The sequence below is a fragment of the Hordeum vulgare genome, chromosome 2H, assembly GCF_904849725.1.
Source record: "Hordeum vulgare subsp. vulgare chromosome 2H, MorexV3_pseudomolecules_assembly, whole genome shotgun sequence".
Taxonomy (NCBI): Eukaryota; Viridiplantae; Streptophyta; class Magnoliopsida; order Poales; family Poaceae; genus Hordeum; species Hordeum vulgare.
This window is the reverse complement of record NC_058519.1, coordinates 588,346,112-588,353,509: the sequence shown is the minus strand read 5'-3', so window position 1 is coordinate 588,353,509 and position 7,398 is coordinate 588,346,112.

The window sequence follows — 7,398 nt, the reverse complement described above, 5'->3', positions numbered from 1 at the left end:
TTGATGCAATGTACTCGATATTGTTTCTCCGGAAAGTGCACTGTATGCTCATTACCGTTGACATGGAAAGTGACATTGCGTTTGTTGCAATCTATAACAGCCCCTGCAGTGTTTAAAAAGGGTCTTCCAAGGATGACAGCCATGGCATCGCCCTCGGGAATATCCAGAATAATAAAGTCTGTTAAGATAGTGACGTTAGCAACCACAACAGGCACAGCCTCGCAAATGCCGATAGGGAAAGCAGTTGATTTGTCGGCCATTTGTAGAGAGATTTCAGTGGGTGTCAACTTATCCAGTTCAACTCTATGATAAAGAGAGAGAGGCATAACACTAACACCGGCTCCAAGGTCGCATAACACAGTTCTAACGTAGTTGCCTTTAATGGAGCAAGGTATAGTGGGCACACCGGGATCACCTAGTTTCTTGGGAGTTCCACCCTTGAAGGTATAATTAGCGAGCATGGTGGAAATATCAACCTTAGGTATCCTCCTCTTGTTAGTCACAATATCCTTCATGTACTTAGCATACGGAGACATCTTGAGCATATCCGTCAAACGCATTTGCGGAAAGACAGGTCTGATCATTTCAACGAAACGCTCAAAATCCTCATCATCCTTTTTCTTGGATGGTTTGGGAGGAAAGGGCATAGGTTTCTGAACCCATGGTTCCCTTTCTTTACCGTGCTTCCTAGCAGCAAAGTCATTCTTATCGTATCTTCTATTCTTAGGATGTGGGTTATCAAGATCAGGTTCAATCTCCACATCCTTATCATTGCTAGGTTGAGCATCATCATGAACATCACTATTGATATTATCATTAGGCTCTTGTTCATAACGAGATTGTGTTTCAGCATCAGAGACAGAGACATCGTTTGGACTCTCAGGTGTAGCAGCAACAAGGTTGCTAGCGTGCAGGTTCCTATCATCTTTCTTCTTCTTTCTAGAATGACTAGGTGCATCAGTGCTAACTCTTTGAGAATCTTGTTCAATTCTCTTTGGATGACCCTCAGGATACAAAGGTTCCTGGGTCATTCTACCGCCTCTAGTGACGACTCTGACAGAGTTGTCATTCAACTCATTGAGCAAGTCATTCTGAGCTTTAAGTACTTGTTGTACCTGAGTAGTAACCATAGAGGCATGTTTACTCAGAAGCTTAAGATCGTTGACGTTTCTATCCACACAAGCACTTAAATGACTAAGCATACGAGCATTCTGTTCCAATTGTCTGCTAACATAATCATTGAAACTCTGTTGTTTGGCAACAAAGTTATCAAATTCGTCCAGGCATAAGCTAGCAGGTTTATCAAAAGGAATATCACTCTCATCAAACCTATGCAGAGAATTTACTTCTACTACCTGTATCGGGTTATCAAGACCATGGATCTCTTCGATAGGTGGTAGATTTTTGACATCTTCACATTTAATGCCTTTCTCTCTCATAGATTTCTTAGATTCTTGCATATCTTCGGGACTGAGGAATATAATACCTCTTTTCCTTGGAGTTGGCTTAGGATGTGGTTCAGGAATAGTCCAAGCATTCTCATTGCACAAGATGTTATTCAGTAGAATCTCAGCTTGTTCTACGGTTCGTTCCCTAAAAACACAACCGGCACAACTATCTAGGTGGTCTTTGGAAGCATCGGTAAGTCCATTATAGAAGATATCAAGTATTTCATTCTTCTCAAGAGGGTGATCAGGCAAAGCATTCAGTAGCTGGATGAGCCTCCCCCAAGCTTGTGGGAGACTCTCTTCTTCAGCTTGAGCAAAGTTGTATATTTCTTGCAAGCCAGCTTGCTTCTTATGGGCAGGGAAATATTTTTCAGAGAAGTAGTAGACCATATCCTGGGGGCTATGCACACAACCAGGAGCAAGAGAAGTGAACCAGGTCTTAGCATCATCCTTTAGTGAGAAAGGAAACAGCTTGAGGATATAGTAGTGGCGGATCTTTTCCTCACTAGTGAATAGGGTGGCTATATCGTGCAGTTTGGTAAGATGGGCTACAACCGTTTCAGATTCATAATCGTGAAAAGGATAAGATTCGACTAGAGTGATTAACTGAGGGTCGACAGAGAATTCATAATCCTTATCGGTCACAAAGATAGGCGAAGTAGCAAACTTCGGGTCGTACTTCATCCTAGCATTCAGAGATTTTTCTTTCCACTTGCGTAGTAATTTCTCAACATCATAGCTATCCTTACACGCAAGAAAATCCTCAGCTATCTCTCCCTCCATAACATAATGTTCAGGCATAACAGGCATATCAGGTCTAGGAGAGCTAGTTCTAGCAGGCAAAATAGCAGGTTCTACTTCAATAGTATCAGCAGTTTCAGAAGTATCATCTCATCTAGCAGCAACTCTAGCAATTTGTGCATCAAGGAATGTACCTAGTGGCAAAGAAGTATCAAGCATAGCATCATCAGGCATAGTATCAAGCATAGCATCATCAAGCATAGTATCAAGCATAACATTATCAGGCATAGTATCAAGCATAGCATCATGGGCAGCAGAAGTAGCATCATCAAACACAGGCGACATATCAAGATTTCTAGCAGTTCCTTACCTGTCCTCGTAACTTACTCATAACTGAAGGTGAATCAAGTGCAGAGCTAGATGGCAGTTCCTTACCTGTCCTCGTAGTTGAGGGCAAGACTTTACTTCTTGGAGCTATCGGATTCCTCACAGTGATCAGCAAACGTAAATCCCAAGTGACTCAGAGAATATAGTTGTGCTTCCCCGGCAACGGCGCCAGAAAATAGTCTTGATAACCCACAAGTGTAGGGGATCGCAACAGTTTTCGAGGGTAGAGTATTCAACCCAAATTTATTGATTCGACTCAAGGAGAAGCGAAAGGATATTCTCAAGTATTAGCAGCTGAGTTGTCAATTCAACTACACCTGAAAGATTAGTATCTGCAAGCAAAGTATCAGTAGCAAAGTGGTATGATAGCAACGGTGCCAGAAAAAGGTCTGTTGACGGCAGGCTATTCCTGACTTGTTGTATCAGTGGCGCCAGAAAATAGTCTTGCAACAGGTAACAGCAAAGTAACAAGTAACAAAAGTAGTGATAGCAGCAGCAAGTAACAGCAGTAGCGACAGCAGTAGCATCAAAGTAACGTAGCAAGGACCAGTAGTAAAAGACTCGTAGGCATTGGATCGGTGATGGATGATTATGTCGGATGTGATTCATCATGTAACAACTATAACACGGAGAGATATGTAACTAGCTCCCGTTCGTCAATCTAATGTAGGCATGTATTCCGTATGTAGGCATACGTGCTTAGGGAAAGAACTTGCATGACATCTATTGTCCATCCCTCCCGTGGCAGCGGGGTCCAAATGGAAACTACGGGATATTAAGGTTCTCCTTCTAATAAAGAACCGGACCAACGCATTAACACTTGGTGAATACATGAACTCCTCATACTATGGTCATCTCCGGGAGTGGTTCCGGCTATTGTCACTCCGGGGTTGCCGGGTCATAACACATAGTAGGTGACTACAACTTGCAAGATAGGATCTAAAACACACATAGAATGGCGACGACATAATAGGTTCAGATCTGAAATCATGGCATTCGGGCCCTAGTGACAAGCATTAAGCATGGCAAAGTAGTAGCAACATGAATCTCAGAACATAGTGGATACTAGGGATCAATCCCCGTCAAAACTAACTCGATTACATGATAGATCTCATCCAACTCATCACCGTCCAGCAAGCCTACGATGAGATTACTCACGAACGGTGAAGAGCATCATGGAATTGGCGATGGAGGAAGGTTGATGATGACGATGGCGACGATTTCCCCTCTCCGGAGCCCAGAACGGACTCCAGATCTACCTTCCAGATGAAGAACAGGAGGTGGTGGCGCCTCCGTATCGTAAAACGCGATGAATCCTTCTCTTAGATTTTTTTTCCGGGAGAGACGGAATAAATAGAGCTGAGTTTGGAGGCGTTAGTCCGAGAGAGACGGAATATATGGAGTTTTCAGGTCATTCCGAGAACTTTTATTTGTCCACAAAAACAACACCATGGCAATTCTGCTGAAAACAGCGTTAGTCCGGGTTAGTTCCATTCAAATCATGCAAATTAGAGTCCAAAACAAGGGCAAAAGTGTTCGGAAAAGTAGATACGACGGAGGCGTATCAGCGCCCGCCTCATGAGGCGAGGGCCCTCACGAGGGTCTTGCTTGCTGAGCCTGCCATCAGGCCGAATTGGCCCAACAGAGCGCATCATGCCCGGGGCCGCGGGCCGACGTGCGTTGGAACCCCAGGTCCTAGGGGGGCGACACTTTCAACTACTTATTGTGCCAAAAATAAGTCTTGCACAGGAATAGGTTCAACTGCCAAAACATGTAACGGTTGAATTGTTGTTGTCCTGATGCAGTAAAAGAGAGCACGATCGAGAGAGTGGGATTGCATCGGAAAGCTCAAAGGGGGTTTTCTTGTGTGACGGTTCTGAAGATAGCAATGAGTCTCCATTGGTGTCAACAATCACAACGTCAGAACTATCGTCTACCGAGAGGGAACAACACCGGCAAACAGAAAAGTAACAACATTTACTTCACGGAAATGCAACACTATGATGCATGATCATGATCATTTACTTCACAAAAGGTTCAAATTCAAACTCCATATATGATTTTTCAAATGTCGTTTAAATCAATTGTCCTAAACAGAGGACATAGATAGTTCCAACATGCATGGAAATGCAATAAAAAAATTCATTGGATTCTTCTGATGATTTTTCATATATAATTTACTTTGATCCGAGTTATAGATTATTTTCTATGATTTTCAGAAGTTTTAATCAATTTCTTGAATTTCCTGAATATTTCAAAATCCAGAAAGCCATTTACTTCGTTAGTACTGCATCAGCATGGCGTTAGTAGGTGAACAGACCGGTCTAGGCCAAACCTATCGTGTGGGGTCGACACGTTAGTGTCATAGTTAAATAACAAGGTTTTATTAACTCATTAATTAAAACTAATTAGAAGTGGGGGCCATCGGTCATTGGTTGTGGGGGTGGTTAGCGTGAGGATTAAGCTCTAATTACAGCGCCACGTCAGCATCGCCGACGGCGACCATATTTCATGGCACAGGCGCGCCGGAGTTGCTCGGAACGGCGCTAGAGGGGTCGGCTCAGCTTGCGGCTTGGTCCTATGGGTAGCTGGCGCTCGTGCACATCGAGGAGAGGCACGAGGGAGGTTGAGAAGTGGCCGGAGCGGCAATGAGTGAAAGATGAGCAGTTGTCGAAGGTCGGGCTTACACGGCGTGGCGCTGCAGCTAGCAAACGACACGGGGAAGAGGGGGAAATGGGTCGAGGGATCAGATCGGGGTCGAAGGCAGTCTCAACAGTCTTAGGGAAGGCTCTATGGCGGTGAATCGCTGACGGCATTCAGCGGCCGTTAACAATGAAGACATCGGCCATGGCGGGGTTGCAGGGTGTCGGGGCTTTCGTAACTCCATGGAGATGAAGCACGCGATGTGGCGGAGCTTCTTAACATGGAGTTCACGCAAGGGAGGGGCTTGGGCCACGGCGACAGCGACGGCAGCGCTCGATCATGGCGGGGTGAAGAAGAGAGATGCGAGGGGGACAGCAAAGAGAGGAGGGGAAGCGAGAGGGATCTCGTGCACTTCTCGTGGCGAAGGAGATATGCTCGGGCAACCTTCTCCGTGGCAAGCATGAGGTGACGTCGTGCACGTGCGCAAGCCACACACCTCTCATCCTACTCGCGAGAGGTGGAAGAAGACCTCTTCGCGTGTGGTTGGCTGGGCTGCACTAGTGGGCCGGCCAGGTAAGGTTCTCTCTTTTGCATTTTCTTTTATTTGTTTCTCTTTTATATTTCTGCAATTTATTTTGGCTCAGATAAAATTCAAACCAATGTTTTCAAAACCTGAAAGTTATCATGTGAGCTTAGTGGACTTTACTAGTGCCACGTAAAAAGTTTCAGATTTATTGGACTTATAGTTGATATAAAACAATTATAAATCCAATGCAACTATTTATAGAATTAACTCAAATGCCCAAAGTAAAATGTTTATGTGACTCTAAAAATATTGGTTTGCACTTTATGTTAATGAAATATTTTCTGAGAATACGAGGGACATTTTCTTGGACTTCTTTGAGGCAATTTTTATATTGCTCTTTTGCCAAAAAAAATCTCTCTGAGGATTAATCATTCCTCATTTCAAATTCATTTGAATTTAAAAATGCATGCATGAAATGCAATGACAAACAAGTCTAAAACCAGGGTTGTGACAAATATGTTCAAGGATTGGCGTTCTAGCCATTTGGCAGCCCCTCCATCTAATGAATAAGGTAATATTTTTGCCTTTATTTCTTCATTAGTCAAGTGTGCTACTCAAAAGTTCCACATGCAAAATCAATTTTTTTAATATGTTTATATGGGCATTCTGTTGCATAACCTTGGAATATATTTTCTTTCACCATAGTAATGAATCATGGTTTATCTCTTATGATTTGCCCGGTATGTTAGGACCAACAGATATAACATTCTCTCCTCAAGATGGTCCTGCCACCAATTCCACTCCTACCTAATAAAGTTTCTCTTGAAAGCTCATGAGATCTCTTTATCTGCAAAATAGTTAGGTAAAAAATAATCCAAAACATAAGCCAAGTCCAAAAAGCGCTCGGCTCCCCGGCAACAACGCGAGAAAAAGCTTGACAGCCTGATGCACATGGTTTAGTTGTAGCCTTTTCAAAGTAAGAGTGTCGATCCCACATGGAGCACATGAATCAGACTTTTGCCTCTTGTAGACAATTATGCACTTTTGTGCGTGTAGATAATTGTATACTTAAAGAAGAGTGAGGGTAGATATAAATGATAATTGAGTTTTTTAAAGACTTATAACCGAATAACATGAAAGTAAATAAGGAACAAGGATTGTAGTGACATGTGAACCAACAAAACAAAAGGCATTTTAAGGGAGTCTTGAATCCGCAATGGTATGTTTCTAGTGCACCCGTGCATAAACATAGTATGGGGTGGGTACTTGACCTCTCTGCTCAACGGAGCCGGGTAAGGTACACCTCCTACTCGTAGTAGACTTTCTGCCATGCACGCCACCATCATAGTCTCCCACTTTGGGTTACAAGTCCTGATAATTAAGGGTCACCCCATCGACGCAGCCTCTCTAAGGGTTCTCCTTAATTTCTCGGTCAATTGTAGAGGCTAGGGGCAGCATGCTTTTACTATCACCTCGAATTACCTCCACAACATAGGCATGCACAACGATAGTGATATACTTTATGGACAAAAGGCACAAATGCTAAGTGGGGGACCTTCACAAGATTCATGAAGTTATTAAACAAACAATTCAAAATCTCCTCTCATATCCACAATAACATTTTGCCAAGGTTCATCCATATCCCCGAGAACT